The sequence below is a fragment of the Ursus americanus genome, chromosome 18 (genome assembly GCF_024610735.1).
Source record: "Ursus americanus isolate L20-20 chromosome 18, mUrsAme1.1.p, whole genome shotgun sequence".
Lineage (NCBI taxonomy): Eukaryota > Metazoa > Chordata > Mammalia > Carnivora > Ursidae > Ursus > Ursus americanus.
Genome location: NC_142144.1, coordinates 28,615,068 through 28,633,782, shown reverse-complemented (window position 1 = coordinate 28,633,782; position 18,715 = coordinate 28,615,068). Strand labels below are relative to the sequence as shown.

The window sequence follows — 18,715 nt, the reverse complement described above, 5'->3', positions numbered from 1 at the left end:
TTTTCCCTAAGATAGTGTATGTATCCCACAGAATTAAGATCTGTTGTTCATAGACAGAACTCACTCCCTGTGTCTAGTGCTGGGTCTAGGATCTCTGGATGACGTGCAATTTTCTTGGTCAAGTGTAGTTCAGCCAATTTGCATTTGCTGAATTATTAACCACTTTACCTGACCTAAGTTCTGTTTTTGAAGAGTCTCTCCCTTATCTCTTGTTCTTCATTGGCTACAGAGAAGCTTTTTTTTGAGCTGTACTAATTGAGCCTATTATTTTTATCTGGTATGGCTGCAAGGTCTTGGAAATTGTATTTATTTTTATTGCTGTGTTGTTATTTTAACTAACCCAGGTCTTTGTTTGCTAGAAATTTCTCTGGAAATAAACCTTTAAACTTGGGTATGGAACAACTTGAATTTTCTTGACCCTAAGATCTAGTAATAAACCTAAAGATACAGTTTAGTTATAGTCTTTAAATCTAGACCCTGCCTTAAGGCTGTCTGCTTTAGCAGTACTTGTGAAAGTTTTGCTTATCCATCAGCCCCTAGTAAAACCACTTCCATTTGGCATTTACCTTAGAAATGATAGGCAATAGTCATGAGACACAGCTAATCTGATTATAATCCCATACCGCATTCCAAGGATATAAATATTACTTTTTATAATACATGAAGAAAAGCATTTAGACATAGCCTAGGGCATCTAGCTTTATTCTGTTCTCTGGCTTTAGTGAAATCCTAATATTTTACTCCCATCATTGTCTCCAATTTCTTATCCTTCCATGTGCTAATGTTAATTTGAAGACAGATAATTTGGAGACTTTTCTAACTGCACAAAGTACATAATTATTTGACTCTCAACCATCTGGATTGCAGACTCTAAGCAGACAGTACTTATCAACAAAGCTGTATTTTTCTTCTTTTACATGAGTAGCTTTAATAAAAGCTTAGCTTTTTCTAGTAGGATATTATTAAAGAAGGCAATAAGCAACAAATATACCAATACCCTGACATTTTTTTCTGCCAAGTACCCTAAAGCTCCCATGTCAGTAAACAAATGGGTAGTGGCTAAAGACACAACAGATAACAATTTGTCCGGGAGCTCTGCTATTGATAACTTAACATCCTCAAATTTGAAGTTCGAGAAATCCTTGCTGTTTGGTATTCTTTATTATTTTTTGACAATTTAAGGCCTGTTAAATGCACTGAGTTCTTTTTTTTTTTTTTCTCCAGGCTTTTTTCTATTGTAATGGCAGAAAGCAAGTTCAAAATAGTTTAGGCAAAATGGTAAATTTATTGGCTTCTGGTTAGCAATTATCTGAGAGGATAATACTTTTATATTGTATTTAAAAGAGTAATGGAGGCACCTGGGTGGCTGCATTGGCTAAGCGTCCAACTCTTGGGTTTTGGCTAGGTCATGATCTCACGGTCATGAGATTGAGCTCCACCTCAGGCTCTGCATTGAGGGTGGAGCTTGCTTAGGCTTCTCTCTCTCCTTCTCCCCCACCCTTTCCCCTTCCCTGCTCCAGCACAGCTCTCTTTCTCAAAAATATATAAATAAATACAAAGATAAATAAATAAATAATAAAAGGGTTATAGCCTACGCCATAAAAAATAAACATTTATAAATGACTCAAAGAGATCAAAGGATAGAGAACACTTATCACTGTTAGGGATTAAAACAGAACAGAATAATGACCAATAATCTAAAGCATTTAGTCCTACCCAGACACTTTTTGTATAGGAAGATATCCTTTTGGATTACATTTACCTAGATAGAAGTGAAAGTGAAAGTTTTAAGGAAATAGAGCAAACACTTTGATGAAAGAGGGCAGTTATGCATGTATTTGGGGAGAGCCTGGGTTGTGGATGGAAGGCAGATTGTTGGGTAATATTGGTGGAGAAAAAAGAATCTGTTGTTATGTTGAATGCCAAATAACAGAAATCACCATGGACATGAAAATTTTGAGTAAATCTACTCATGGGAATTAACTATGAGGCCTCCTATATACTTTGTGTAACATACTAGCATCAGGCCAATCTCAGCATAAACCCCAGAGTTATCGTTTTTTACATAATATAAAGGATTTCATTTAGCTCAATGATTCAATTTACTGATTAGATAAACTAAAAGAAATAACTCTATAAGTTTTTGGGAAAAATGATGATAATCTCTTTTGTTATTAAGAAGAAAAATTAAAATAAACAAACAAAACAGACTTGTGTTATGGGCCAAGGTAAGGAGAAGTTGTTCTACACAGTGGTGCCTATAAAAAGTTCTCAGAGGCCTTTGAAAGTCTAATATTATCTATATTTTCATGTTCTGAGTCACCTTGGAAAAAAAGGAAATATATTTCCATTCCTAAGAAAGTATAATTTTATCTTAAAAGCCGTGTCATTTAAGAAAAGAAAATCAGCAATAAACCTGATTTCTAATTAAAGATTTGATAAATCTTTATACTACTGTAAAAAAAGTAATCTGGTGAATAGAAGTTTAAGTGTTAAGTTAATCTAACAAGACTGAGATGTACACTGATAGGGAGTAAGTGATTACAATTACAGTGGATTGCAGTTAAATGTATTTATTGCCCATGTGATTTATAATATGCAAATCTGAAAATCATACAGAATTAATGAAAAATTTAATCACACATTTTCAGAGTTCTGTGGTAAAGTAATAAAGTCAGAGTGTAAAGAAATGACTTTACAGCATTTATGAGAAATAAGGAATCTATTGGTATTAAGAACTGCAGAGAAAGATTACTTTACAGCTTTAACTTTGGCTGAAAAATGGTTTCATATAAAAAATTCATGACCTTGACTTTGATTAATTCAATATGTTTTATTGCCTTATACTTGGTTTAATTTAAATTAAATTATTTGGTATATATAAAAAAAGTTTTATCCTCAGAGTATCTTTCTTATCATCTAGAAGTCAATTTAACATCAATAAAATCTCTATCTATAGTTTCTCCAATTTGATCTTCATTGTTAAGACTGCAATATTTGGGTAACAAATATGGTTACCGTTCACATTTCCAGTGTTGCTTATGTCATAATAAATAAAAATAACAATATATGGTAATTATCAATAGTAGTGAAAATTTTCATTATCTTCAAGTCAATAATCATTGTATTGGTTAGTCTTCCTAACAAATCATAATTTTATCAAGTCAGTTCCAGGATTAGATTAAGACATCATTAAATAAAAATTTCAAAATACTAACTCTTACTAGAAGAATAGTATGTGAGGGACCCGACCCTTGAATATATATGTTATACTGGAAATGGTTTGCATTAACTCAAAGCTTAATGTCCCACAATATCATATGACATAATTATCGTTTGAGTAAAATTTTGATAGAAAGTAGTTGTTAAAAGTAGGTGCTCTAGGGTTAAACAGTTTAAATCTTGTCTGATATTTATTAAGTCTGTGACCTCAAGTAAGTTACTTCACCTTCCCAAGTCCTCAGAATTTTCGTCTATAAATGGGGATAATGGAACCTACTAAATTAGATAAGGCATTTAGTAGAGGCACCTCATGCACTCTTGGTATGTGTTTGATGTTCTCAGAAGGAAAAACCATTGTGCTGCAATAGGGAAATGTATTAATATAGTGAATTTTAAAATACTTTAACATTCTGTAAAGGTATAATCATATATTTATGTATGTTTTGGAATACTTTGTGGGTTTTTGTCAGTAAAATAGAATCTACTAAATTATTAAGAACACAAATCTTGTTCAGTAAGACATCTGAAGATAATTACAATATAATGACATGAAGCCTCTAACGATTCTATAATTTCGAGATCACAAAACTGAACAGGCAAGGATGTTGCTGAAATTTGACCTAGTGTAGTGTGCTGGCATAACAGCTCTTGCCCCATCACTCATGACTTCCCATTATGGGGACCTCTTCCCCATGTAGTGTCATTTTCATATGAAGCAATTGCAAATAAAAGCCACAGACTTTGTAGGAATCTGGAAAAACCAAATTCAATGCAGTGTTTTACTTACTACTGAAATGTTTTCTTGAATCATCTCCTTTCACCTATTTCAAACCCTTCCTAAACTTCTTTCATTAAACACCTCCCTATATAGATCTCCCAAGACTTCACATTTCTCCAACTTGATACAGAAGATATACTATCAATCACACACACACACACACACACACACACACACACACACACACACACACCTACACACAAACCATAAAGTTGAGGCAGCAAGATACATTGAATGTAATGTGTTCATTTTCCCTATTTTTCCCCTCCCCTCATTTCAAGTAGACAACCATGCCATGCATGGACTTCCTTTTTTTTTAAATTTTTTTAAAGATTTGATTTATTTATTTGACAGAGATAGAGACAGCCCGTGAGAGAGGGAACACAAGCAGGGGGAGTGGGAGAGGAAGAAGCAGGCTCACAGCGGAGGAGCCCGATGTGGGGCCCCATCCCATAACGCCGGGATCACGCCCTGAGCCGAAGGCAGACGCTTAACCACTGTGCCACCCAGGCGCCCCATGGACTTCCTTTTTTAAGGGAGTTTTACAGCAGTGTTTAAAAGCATAATAGATTCTACTCTTGAGAGCTAATTTATTTTATTGTGTCTGGTTCTCTGGTATTCTCAAGTGGGGCAAAATTACCATTTTCAGCATTCAATGCTGTGACTGTTATTTTGTTCTGATATTCTAACGAATGGCACTTTACAGGAAGTGAAACTCCTCTGAAAATTCACTGCACCACAACGGTTTTAGCTCCTCTCTCAATTCCTCCTCAGCTGTTTTCTGAGATTTAATGGGTTTGGATTCATAAAAACTTACGGATCAGATGTAAATATGCTGCTTATTATTGGGTTGAATCATAGAAAGTTGATATTTTTTGTAGGTGAAAAGTGGTGGTAATTGGTAATTTCATATGGTTCAACATAAATAGATATAAGTGTTCTAGGACTCTTTCCTCAACTGTAAGTAAAGAGTAAATAGATTTGTAGAAGGAATTAAATGTAACAAAGTATTTGAAGCACTTAGCATCTCACTTATCATAAAAATAGTCAATTTATATTAGCTTTTGATTATTACTCTATTGCATTTTGTGCTTATATGGAGTAGCATTTGGATAGAGAGGATACTGTTAGAGGGAACTGTAATCTATTCTTTTTACACATCAGTCTTTTAAGATAGTGATGGATGCTTGATTGGTAAATGTTCTGTGTCTCCCAACCATGGGATAGATTATGGCTTAGACACCAGGAAGCTTATATTTTGGGGTCATTCTTATTTATGGAATAAAGTCTGGGTGTACCACGAATTGAAACCTGATTATCTTTCTTTTAATCCTGCTCCAGCTGGATTCTGGCATTAGATTGTCTTTCCCTCTTAGTTTTATTACTTGTGAGTTTCCATATTTTCATTTGACTCATATTTACTTTAATTTAAAAATGGGAAAGATTGCACTGGGCGCTGCTGGTTGTGCACTGTTTGAAACCCAAGGTGCTATAGTAATATCTTCAAAATAAATTTAAGAACACTTTGAAATGCTGGTCTTCATGACTGTGAACAGGTAAATCAATTCAATGCAAGTCAATCCATTTATTCTATAACCTTGCAAAGACAAATATACAAGCAAACATCTCTTTTATTAATGGTTTTCCTGAGCCTTCACTTGCTATTGTCACTTCACTTGCATAGTTGCTATCAAATTACATATTCCAAGGAGTTTTTGTATCATAGGCTCAATTTATATCACACAACTGTAGGTTAATGTTTAATCTCTTCATCTATGTCTTCTTGTGAAATGTCCCCTTTTAAAAAATGTTTTTGAGTATAGTTGACACACAGTGTTAATTAGTTTCAGGTGTACAACATAGTGATTCAACATCTCTGTAGGTTCTGCTATGCTTGCAAGTGTAGGTACCATCTATCGTACAAAACCATTACAATATCATTGACTATATTTCTTATGCTGTTCCTTTTATTGCCATGACTTATTCATTCTATAACTGGAAGCCTGTACCTCCCACTCCCTCTCACATATTTTGCCCATCCCGCCATCCTCTGGCAATCATCAGTTTGTTCTATTTATAGATCTGATTGTGCTTTTTGTTCTTTAGATTCCACTTATGAGATTCCACATATGGTATTTGTCTTTCTCAGTCTGACTTATTTCACTTAGCATTATACACCTTCTAGGCCCATCCATTTTGTCACAAATGGCACACCTCACCCTTTTTTATGGCTGCATAATATTGCATGAAATGTCCCTTGTTAACAACTATTTTTATTGCCTATTTTACCTATTTTCAATTGCAAAAAAGAGCTACATTTCACAAATGAAAGTAGTAAAAGATTTACTTTGTTTTACGATTTTCCAACTAGATGTGTATCATAATGGTGTACAAGAAATATGGAGCATTCATTACAGTGCCATTGCTTAATATTTATGCACAGTATTGAGATGTATTTGTGAAAGAGATTCAACAGCTAAAATAAATGTAAGAATATTTACAAACGTGATATGAACAAGAATATAAGTATTTAATTTTAGCTACCTTCTTATGATGCATTTTATTCATTCAATGCCCAAAATTTTCAGATTCCACTGGGATAAAAACAAAAGTATAGGAATGTACCAGCTTTTAAACTGCATGTTCATCATAAGGAGAAGGGAAATAATATTTATTGGCAACTTCTATGCTTCATAATAGGAACTTTCAAATATATTTCATGGCTTTCTTACCTCTCAGGTAAATGTAAACAACTAATTTACAATTAAGGATACTTAACCTTAAAAATGTTGTATGATGGATGACATATGCAAGGCTTTAAATTTAGCACTACTAGGGGTGCCTGGCGGGCTCAGTCGGTTATGCCTCTGATTCTTGATTTCAGCTCAGGTCATGATCTCAGGGTCCTGAGATAGAGACCTCTGTTGAGTCCAAGTCGGGCTCTGTGCCAGGCGTGGAGCCTGCTTAAGATTCTTTCTCTTCCTCCCCCCTCCCACTCACATGCATGCATTCTCTCTCTAAAAAAAATTCACAGTTGCTACCAGTTTTGTACCTTTCATGATAAATTAGATTGCTGTATCATTAATAAACATGTGGATTCCTACACATGAAAGAAGAGTTAATAACCTGCATTGAAACTGAGCTGATAATCATATGTCAATTATCTCAATTACACAGAAGTTTTGCTCTTGTAAGGGCAATGTCTCTCTCAATCTGGACCTATGTACCTTCAGAAGTACAATAATTGGTTAAATTAAGTATGAGCTTACCTAAAAGGGTTGCCCCATCAACTAGTACCCAGAATTCTAATGTATTATTTAGCTAATATTGAGCTACAATCCACCTCAAAACTTAGTAGCTCAAAACAATAATATTTATTAGCTTTTAATTTGGTGTATGCAATTGAGACTGTTTTTAGCTAGATGCTGCTTCTTCTGGTCTCTGCTAGCATCCCTATGACTCATAGTAAGCTGTGGTTTAGGTTAAGGTCTGGTTTTGTTCCAGAGGATGTCAGCTTACACAACTGAAGGAACGCAGTTCATGAAGTTCATGGTTCAGGAGGTCTCTCATCCTCCAGGAGGTTAGCTTTGGCATATTTACATAGTCATTGCAGAAGGGTAAATAGGAGTATGCAACAGTTCTTGAGGTCTAGGCTTTGAACTGGCATACCACCATTTCTGCTCCATTCAGTTGGTCAAAGCATACCACACAGACATCTCAGATTTAAGGGATAGAAAGATAGATTCTACCTCTTGATTGAAGGAGCTACAGTAAGTCTCACTGCAAAAAGTTTGGATAAAGAAAAGTGTAAACAAGAGTGTCCATATTTTGTAATCAAGAAGTTGGTGATTAAGAACCAGTTTCTTATAAAGAAAAACAATAAGAAGTTAATCCCAAAACTTTATTATATTAGTGATTTCAGTAACGTAGTATTTAGTGTCATTAGGGCCTACATATAGTGATAGTGGTAGCAGCAGCAATAACCAGAGAAAATTAGCATAATGGGAAGTTCAAAATTATCTGTTTCACTTTTAAGAGAGAGGGGATAAGCTCCTTGATGTTAGTCTCGGCAATGGTTTTTTAGATTTGACACCAAAACCAAAAGACAACAAAAGCAAAAATTAAACAAGTAGGACTAAATCACACTAAAGACTTCTGCACAGCAAAGAAAACCATCAACAAAATGAAAAGGCAACCTAGTATTCCTATAGAATATGGAATGGGAGAAAATATTCGCAAATCAGATGTTTGATTGGGGTTGATAATCGAAATATATAAATAACTCACAAAATTCAATAGCAGAAAGAAAATCTGATTAAAAAAATAGGGGAAAGAGCTGAATAGACATTTTTCCAAAGAAGACATAAAAATGGTCAAGAAGTACATGAAAAGTTCACAACATCATTAATCATCAGGGAAATGTAAACCAAAACTATAATGGACTATATCCTTGCATCTGGTAGAATGGCTATCATCAAAAAGAGATAACAAGTGTTGGTGAGAATTAGAGAAAAGGAAACCCTTGTGCATTGTTGGTGTGAATGTAAATTGGTGTGGCTACTATGGAAAACACTGTTTTCCTGAAATATTAAATTCCTGAAAAAATTAAAAATTGGACTGTATGATCCATCAATCCCATTTCTGGGTATATATGCAAAGGAAATAAAGACAGGATATTGAAGAGATACCTGCACTCTCATGTTCACTGCAACATTCTTCACAACAGCCAAGAGATGAAAACAATCTAAGTATCCATCGATGGATGAATGGAAAAATAAGATGTGAGATATATAATATATAGTATTAGAGAAGAGAAAGAAGGCAATCATGCCGTCTGTGACAACATGAACAGATCTTGAGAACATTATGCTAAGTAAAATAAGCCAGACAGATAAAGACAAATACTGCATGGTATCACTTATATGTGGAATCTAAAAAAAGTCAAGGGGCATCTGGGTGGTGCAGTCAGTTAAGCGACTGACTCTTGGTTTCATCTGAGGTCATGATCTCAGGGTTGTGAGATTAAACCCTGTGTTGGCTTTGCGCTCCGCGTGGACCGCTTAAGATTCTCTCTGTCCTCCCCACTGCGTGTGCTTGCTCTCCTTCTCTAAAATAAATAAATCTTTAAAAAAAAAATAAAAGAAAAGAAAGTCAAAACCACAGAAACAGAGAGTAGAAAGTGGTTGTGGGAGTCTGGGAGGTAAGGGAATGAAGAAGAGATTGGTAAAAATGTACAAACTTTCAGCTATAAGATGAATAAGGTCTGAGGATCTATTGTATAATGATGACTACAGTTGATAACACTTTGTAATTGAATTTCGCTAAGAGTTGAATTTATATGTTCTCACAAAAGATAAATACGTGAGGTGATGGATCTTTTAACTAACTAGATGAGAAGAATCCTCTTATAATGTTTATGTATATATAATAATCACACTGTATGTGCTAAATATTTTACAATTTAATATGTTAATTATACCTTTATAAGTTGAAAAATAATCTCCAAAATTATCTGTTCCAAATAATGTGTTAAAACATGAAACTGAAATAATCTGAACAATTTCTATTCTGTTGGCTTGCAAGCATATTTATCTCCATAGCACATATCATCATATACAACATTTTTGCAGACATATTATTTGTCTTGAGCTTAATATATACTAAGCATATCCTGATATACCATGTCTAATACATTTTAATTGGTGTGACTGACACAAATTGAAAAATACAAATGACATTTCCCTCTTAATTTGAAATTGAGAGGTGCTGAAAATACACCAGTGATCCCAAATTAATGTTCAGGAAATTAAAACACAACATATTCAAACAGTCAATAGCAATATGCAGCTACCTTATATTTTTGAGAAATGAGAATCATCCTAGCTATTTGATTCATCCTTTGTGCAACTTATAAGGGTGATAAGAGACTGGGAAGCACTTCTTTAGGAAATACACATAGAATTCTAACTACATTAGAAAAATTCTGGGCAACATTTGGGTTGTCACAGTGAAGTGTGAAGTGGAGTTATTTTAGATGAAAACAACCAGATTTGATGAAAAGTTTGGGCAATAGCCCCTATGAGATAAAGCAAATGAAACTGCGCTCCTTTGACCTATAGAAAGAAAGGATGATTTTGGATTTACTAAGAGACTTGAGTATATGAAGTGGCCTTGCACAACAGATGAGGAGCAGGTCTCCTTTTCCTGGACACAAGAGTAAAAGGGCTCTAATTAGATTATAAATCAGAGAGACAGTCTATCCTATAGTAGTTATAAGATCCTGAAAAGAATTATTTTAAGGGTAAGAGTAGAAACTGCTTCCCTGAATAAGAAGAGTCTATTTTAACAGTACTTTGAATAGCTCAGGCTGAGGGATAACTTAGCTGACCTCTCCATGAACACTTCAGCCCTGTGATTTGGTCCACAAGGCTCAGTGCCATATTTCAAAGGCAAATTTAAAATGTATCTCTATATTTCTGAATGGAAATGGAATCTGTACAGCTAATTTTAAACGAGTCTCTTCTAATTCATAACTAAATTGTTCTTAAAACAATGGAAAAAATGAAAAAGAAGAAAAAATCCTCACATTGTCTGCCAAATAACTTAAAGATCAAATGGTAACATTTTACAATTACTTGAATGTTAACATCTTGCAATAACTCTAAGAACCAAAGGGCACAAAGGAGCAGAGACTGTCAGCAGTTTTGTGTGTTTAATAAGATATAATATGAACAACAATTTAAGATATGCAGGACTAAAAATACACCAAGGAATCTGCAAAGAATTCAAATAGGAAAAATAGGTTTTAAAGTATGCTGTTCGGAACAGACTAGAAATGGAGGAGGAGAATGAACAAATACAATTAGAGGTATTTTTTTTTTTTAAAGAATAAATTTTGTTTTAAATTTTTATTTTGTTAAATTAGTCACCATACAGTATATCCCCAGTTTTTGATGCAATGTTCCATGATTCCTTATTTGTGTATAACACCCAGTGCACCATGCAATATGTGCCCTCCTTAATACCCATCACCGGCCTATCCCAATCCCCCACCCCCCTCCCCTCTGAAGCCCTCATTTTGTTTCCCCGGGTCCACAGTCTCTCATGGTTCATTCCCACTTCATTCTTCCCTTCCTTCTCCTCCCGATCTTCCTGTTTCCTTTGGTCCATAAATGAGTGAAACCATATGATAATTGTCTTTCTCAGATGGACTTATTTCACTTAGCATAATCTCCTCCAGTCCCGTCCATGTTGCTGCAAATGTTGGGTAATCGTTCTTTCTGATGGCTGAGTAACATTCCATTGTATATATGGACCACATCTTCTTAATCCAGTCATCTGTTGAAGGGCATCTCGGCTCCTTCCATGATTTAGCTATTGTGGACAATGCTGCTATGAACATCGGGGTGCATATGGCCCTTCTCTTCACTACGTCTGTATCTTTGGGGTAAATACCCAGTAGTGCACTTGCTGGATCATAGGGTAGCTCTATTTTTAACTTTTTAAGGGACCTCCACACTGTTTTCCAAAGTGGCTGTACCAACTTGCATTCCCACCAACAGTGTAAGAGGGATCCTCTTTCTCCACATCCTCTCCAACATTTGTTGTTTCCTGCCTTGTCCATTTTTGCCATTCTAACTGGTGTAAGGTGGTATCTCAAGGTGGTTTTGATTTGAATTTCCCTGATAGCTAATGATTTTGAACATTTTTCATGTGTCTGTTAGCCATTTGTATGTCTTCATTAGAAAAATGTCTGTTCATATGTTCTGCCCATTTTTTGATTTGATTATTTGTTTCCGTGTATTGAGTTTGAGTTCTTTGTAGATCTTTGATACCAGTCTTTTATCTGTAGTGTCATTTGCAAATATCTTCTCCCATTCGTGGGCTGCCTCTTAGTTTTTTTTGACTGTTTCCTTGGCTGTGCAGAAGGTTTTTATCTTGATGAAGTCCCACAAGTTCATTTTTTCTTTCGTTTCTCTTGCCTTTGGAGATGTGTCATGAAAAAAGTTGCTGTGGCCAATGTCAAAGAGATTGCAGCCTATGTTCTCCTTTATGATTTTGATGGATTCCTGTCTCACATTGAGGTCTTTCATCCATTTGGAGTTTCTCTTTGTGTATGGTGTGAGAGAGTGGTCAAGTTTCATTCCTTTGCATGTAGCTGTCCAACTTTCCCAGCACGATTTATTGAAGAGACTGTCTTTTTTCCACTGGATGTTTTTTCCTGCTTTGTCAAAGATTAGTTGCCCAAAAGCCATGGGTCCATTTCTGGGTCCTCTATTCTGTTCCATTGGTCTATGTGTCTGTTTTTGTGCCAGTACCATGCTGTGTCTGTGATCATAGCTTTGTAGTAGAGCTTGAAATCTGGCAACGTGATGCCCCCAGGTTTGTTTTTCCTTTTCAACAATTCCTTGACAATTTGGGCCTTTTCTGGTTCCACACAAATTTAAGAGCTGTTTGTTTCAGTTCTTTGAAAAATGTCATTGGTATTTTGATCAGGATGGCATTGAAAGTGTAGATTGCTCTGGGTAGCATAGACATTTTAGCTATGTTTATTCTTCTGATCCATGAGCATGGAATATTTTTCCATCTTTTTGTGTCTTCTTCAATGTCTTTCAAGAGTGATTTGTAGTTTCTAGAATATAGATCCTTTATGTCTCTGGTTAAGTTAATTCCGAGATAATGTATGATTTTCGGTGCTATTATAAATGGAATGGATTCCCTAATTTCTCTTTCTTCAGTCTCATTGTTCGTGTATAGAAATGCACCTGATTTCTGAGCTTTGATTTTGTATCCTGCCACATTACTGAATTGCTCTATAAGTTCTAGTAGTTTGGGGGTGGAGTCTTTTGGGTTTTCTATAGAGTATCACGTCATCTGCGAAGAGAGAGAGTTTGACTTCTTCTTTGCCAATTTGGATACCTTTTATCCCTTTTTGTTGTCTGTTGCTGTTTTTTTGTTTGTTGCTGTTGCAAGGACTTCTAGTACTATGTTGAATAATAATGGCGAGAGTGGGCATCCTTGTCATGTTCCTGATCTTAAGGGAAAGGCTTTCAGCTTTTCCCCGTTGAGAATGATATTTGCTGTAGGCTTTTCATAGATGGTTTTTATGAAATTTAGGAATGTACCCTCTATCCCTACACTCTGAAGGGTTTTAATCAGGAAAGGATGCTGTATTTTGTCAAATGCTTTTTCTGCATCAATTGACAGGATCATATGGTTCTTGACTCTTTTCTTGTTGATATGATCTACCACACTGATCGATTTGTGAATGTTGAACCACCCTTGCATCCCAGGGATGAATCCCACTCGGTCTTGATGGATAATCCTTTTAATGTACTGTTGGATCGTATTAGCTAGGATCTTGTTGAGAATTTTGGCGTCCATATTCATCAGGGATATCGGTCTATAATTCTCCTTTTTGATGGGGTCTTTGCCTGGTTTGGGGACCAAGGTAAACTGGCCTCATAGAATGAGTTTGGCAGTCTTCCTTCTGTTTCTTTTTTTTGAAACAGCTTCAAGAGAATAGGTATTATTTCTTCTTTGAATGTTCGGTAGAATTCCCTGGGGAATTCATCAGGCCCTGGACTCTAGTTTTTTGGTAGGTTTTTGATAACTGCTTCAATTCTCTTCATAATTAATCGGTCTGTTTAAAAAATCAATTTCTTCCTGTTTCAGTCTTGGTAGTTTATAGTTTCCAGGAAGGCTATCATTTCTTCCAGGTTTTTTAATTTATTGGCAAAAAGCTGTTGATAAAAATTTCTAATGATCCTTCCAATTTCATTGGTGTTGGTTGTGATCTCTCCCCTTTCATTCATAATTTTATTAATTTGGGTCTTTTTTCTATTCTTTTGAATAAGTCTGGCTAGTGGCTTATCGATCTTATATATTCTTTCAAAGAACCAGCTTCTAGTTTTGTTGATCTGCTCTGTTTCTAATTCATTGATGTCTGCTCTAATCTTGATCACCTGCCTTCTCGTGTGGGTTCAGCATGTTCTGTTCCAGTCCAGCTTCTTGAGGTGAGAATATAAAAACTGCATTTTGATTTTTCTATTCTTTTGAGTGAGGCTTGGATGGCTATGAATTTTCCCCTTATGACTGCCTTTGCAGTGTCCCCTAGGTTTTGGACCGATGTGTTTTCATTTTCATTGGTCTCCAAATATTGTTTCTGATTTTTAATTTCCTGGTTTACTCAATCATTCTTGAGCAGGATGGTTCTCAGTTTCCAAGTGTTTGAGTTTCTTCCAAATTTTTCCTTATGATTGAGTTCCAGTTTCAAAGCATTGTGGTCTGAGAATATGCAGGGAATAATCTCAGTCTTTTGGTATTGGTGAGACCTGTTTTGTGACCCAGTATATTGTCTATTCTGGAGAAAGTTCCATGTGCATTCGAAAAGAATGAGTTCTGTTGTTCTGGCCTGCAGTGTTCTCTCTCTCTATATATCTACAAGGTCCATCTGGTCCAGTATGTCATTCAAAGATCTTGTTTCTTTGTTGATTTTCTCCTTAGGTGATCTGTCTATTGCTGATAGTGGAGTGTTGAGGTCACCTACTATTAATGTATTATTATCTAGATGTCTCTTTATTCTGGTTAAGAGTTGGCTTGTGTAGGGGCGCCTGGGTGGCACAGCGGTTAAGCGTCTGCCTTCAGCTCAGGGCGTGATCCCGGTGTCATGGGATCGAGCCCCACATCAGGCTCCTCTGCTATGAGCCTGCTTCTTCCTCTCCCACTCCCCCTGCTTGTGTTCCCTCTCTCGCTGGCTGTCTCTATCTCTGTCAAATAAATAAATAAAATCTTTAAAAAAAAAAAAAAGAGTTGGCTTGTGTATCTAGCTGCTCCCCTGTTGGGGGCATAGATATTTATAATTGTCATATCCACTTGTTGGATACATCTTTTAAGAATAATATGTGTCCTTCTGTATCTTTAGTTTAAAATCTAATCTGTCTGATATGAGAATTGCTACCCCAGCTTTCTTTTGAGGTTCATTGGCATGAAAAAATGGTTTTCCATCCCTTCACTTTCAGTCTGGATGTAACTTTAGGTTAAAAATGAGTCTCTTGTAGACAGCAAATGGATGGGTCATGTCTTTTTATCCAATCTGCAACCCTGTGGCATCTTATGGGAGCATTTAGGCCATTAACATCGAGAATGATTGTTGAGAGATATGATTTTAATGATGTCATGTTGCCTGTGAAGTCTTTTTGTTTCTATAGATTGTAAATTTCTGTTCTGTATCACTCTTGGGGCCTTTTTACTTTTATGGAAACCCCCTTAATATCTCATGTAGGGCTGGCTTGGTGGTCCCATATTCTTTCAGCTTCTTCTGGTCTTGGAAGGTCCTTGTCTCTGCATCAATTCTGAATGACAGCCTTGCTGGATAAAGGATCCTTGGCTGCATGTTCTTCTCAGATAGAGCTTTGAAAATACCCTGCCAACACTTCCTAGACTGCCAGGTCTCTGTAGACAGGCCTGACATTATTCTAATATTTTTCCCTCTGTACGTAAGGATTTTCTTCCCCCTGGCCGCTTTCAATACTGTATCCTTGGATCTAATGTTTGTGAAATGCACTATGATGTGACGTGGTGTAGGTCTGTTCTCACTGACCTTGGGAGGGGTCCTCTCTGCCTCTTGGACACGAATGCTTGTTCCCTTTGCCAGATTATGGAAGTTCTCAGCTACAATTTGTTCAAATATCTCTTCTAGACTTCTCTCTTTCTCCACCCCCTTGGGTATGCCAATGATTCTGACATTGGAACATTTCATTGAGTCAGTAATCTCCCATAATCTACATTCTTGAGATTGGATTTTTTTGAGCCAAGTTTCTGTTTTAACTTTCTCTTCTAGCATCCCATCCTCCAATTCACTAATTCGTCCTTCTGCCTCATTTACCCTGGCCGTCAGAGCATCTAGTTTAGACTGCATTTGATTCATAGCATTTTTAATTTCTGCCAGATTTGCTCTCATTTCCTCCCTTAGAGATTCTATTTTCTCATTAATATTTTCGTTAATATTTTTTTCAATCCCACACATCATCTTGACCATTGTTACTCTGAACTCCATTTCTGACAATTTGGTTATATCTATATCCATCAGTTCTGTGGCAGAGGCCACAGACTCATTATCTTTTCTTTGCTGGGGGGGATTTCTCCTCCTCGTCATTCTGATGAGGACAGGTTGAGGGGATGCCCAGAGTCCAAATTATTGACTAGGACCCAGGCAGTGTGCCCTTGTTTTATAGGGACCTTAGGGATGTGGGCTTCTTGATTTTTCAGTTGCCTTCTGGGGGGCGGGGCCTGCCATGCTGATACTCAGGCAACCCTGTCTGGGTAGAGTCGCCCTGTCCCCTGCAAGGGGTGATGGGGATGGGCACATTCTGAGCCAGTATTTCCGGGCTTTTGTTCTCTGGTGGCTTTCCCTGGTGGTTTTCTGTGCCTCTTCTGAGAGTCAGAGTAGCAGTGGCCATATCCTAGCCTCTGTCTCAGAACAGAGATCGCAGTCCGCTCTCCACTGAGCTCTCTTGGCCACTTTAACTCTGTTTCTGTCGGTGCTGCTAAAAACCCTGCAGTGTCCCGGGTTGTGTGCCCCACAGCCGCTCTCCCAGCCCTCACTTCCAGGGCCGGCGCGTCTCTGTCCTTTGTGCTTCTAACACTGCCAGCCGCCCCCGGTTCCTGCGCATGCTCTGGAGCTTGCTGTTTCAGTGTGGTTTGCGTGCGCTCTGGAGCTCCGGTGTTCAGTCTAGTCGCACGCGCTCCCGAGCTCTCGGTTACAGTCTGCTCTCTCACGGGTGTCGGTCCGCTTGTCTGGCCCGCTCCCCAGTGCAAGTGGCCACTGTCTCCCGGTGCCCGAGCGCGTCGGCTCCCTCCTCCTTCCGTTTATCTTCCGATATCTGTGCACGGATTCATGGCTCCCTTCTTCGTACCTCAATATTCAGCGCTGGAGATGTTCGTTTGTAGAGATCCCGATGTGTCTTCCTGTGTCTCAGGCTGATTCCGTGGGTGTTCAGGATGGTCTGGTAGATATCCAGCTCGACTCAGGGGACCAGCTGAGAAAGGGGACCCCTACTCCTCTGCCATCTTTTCTCCTTCTTGCAGAAAGTGGTCACTTTTCTGTTCATAGAGTTTCTGCTACTCTTTTCTTTGTTCTCCAGTTGCGTTCATAGGTATTCAGAATGGTTTGGTAGTTCTCTAGCTGAATTCCTGGGACCAGACGAACTTTAGGTCTTGTGCTCCTTCGCCATCTTGGAACCAGACCGAGGTATTTTTGAAACTGGTGATGGGACAACTCAAACATGGGCCTCAACCTATCCTATATATGTGTATCTTTCAGATAAAAGAGACTAGATCCTCAGAGAACACAGACACTTTATAACAGAGAGTAATTTCATACCAACTTTGCTCCAATCAGGGATATATGAAACAACACAACATGGGACACATGTGAAACATGGAACAGCTGGAAAATTGAAGGAAATCCTGTGTTCTTGGATGGGATACTTCCGCAGAAAGATAAATTGTTTGGAATTTTCATTACTCTGAGAAAACATTATGTTTTTAGGCAGAAGGATCAGAAGATATAAGTAAGACACAGGAAATTAAAATACAAGAGGATGCTTAATCAAAAGAGAAATCAGTGAGTTGAAGTATAAGAAAAAAAGTAAAATAACATAATTAAAATCCACATTATAAACAATCAAGCACAACATGCAAATGTGTTAAAGCTATTTAGAACAAAATTGGTGGAAAACAAGCACTCCCAAAATGCAGAAAGAAAGATAAAACAAAGTTACTAGTCCAAAGAATATAATCGTAGAGAACAGAAATTCAATACATGGTCTGATAGGCACTATTAGGAAAAAAATAATGGAAATTAAAATATAAATTTAAATAGAAGGACAATTATCTGTGCTATGGGAAAGAAAAAGAGATGAAAATGGGTCACAACCTTCAGAAAATCAAAATAAAGGGGTCCATGACTAAATACACTATCGATTTGTCTTTCCTATTTCAAAAACAGAAATTTTTTTCCCCAAACTTCAAGCAGAAAAACAAATAAATTTAAGAAAACAGTCTTCTGGCCAAAGAACAAAAATTTAGCTACTTTCAGATTTTCTCTGCAATAACAAACATAAGAACACCACGAAGAATTTGTTGGTGGCATTTTTAGGAAAAATTGTATACATCACACATTTTACACCTAACATAAATGTCTGTGATATATGATAATGAACAAAAATAGATTCTCATAATGCAGGGATTCTGAAAATATCTTATGTGCCAGGACAAAATAAAAATAATTAAAGATACATACTAACCTAACATAAGAAATGGAAAAATGAAAGATACAGAATGGATAATTCATGTTGTATATATTTGGGATTAAAGCAGGAAAAAAAACCCAGGATATATTTAAATGACTGTTATAAATGTGTTTATAAAAATAGAAGCATATTGAAAAACTAATGTAAATATAAAATGAAAATATGCATACTGAATATGTGCATGCACATAAAAATTGACCATAGTCTTCAACCCTAAAATCTCCCATTAAATTAATATATGCCTGAATAAGGGAGAAAATATGCTAGTTACTTCAAATTTAATGGAATATGGTTACTAAAAATTACTCTCTAGAAAGAGAATCTCGGAAGTACTTCATTGTTCTAACAATTAGGAAAATTTAAGTTAAGGATGTTTTTAAAAACATAAAGAAGAGACTTC

General features: G+C 36.6%; 1 long non-coding RNA gene across 1 annotated transcript in view; it reads right to left on the bottom strand.

Moving 5' to 3' along the window:
- Positions 1 to 18,715, bottom strand: part of LOC123781317 (uncharacterized) — a 292,347-nt gene that overhangs the window by 258,681 nt on the left and 14,951 nt on the right. The gene's annotated exons all lie outside the window — the stretch shown is intronic.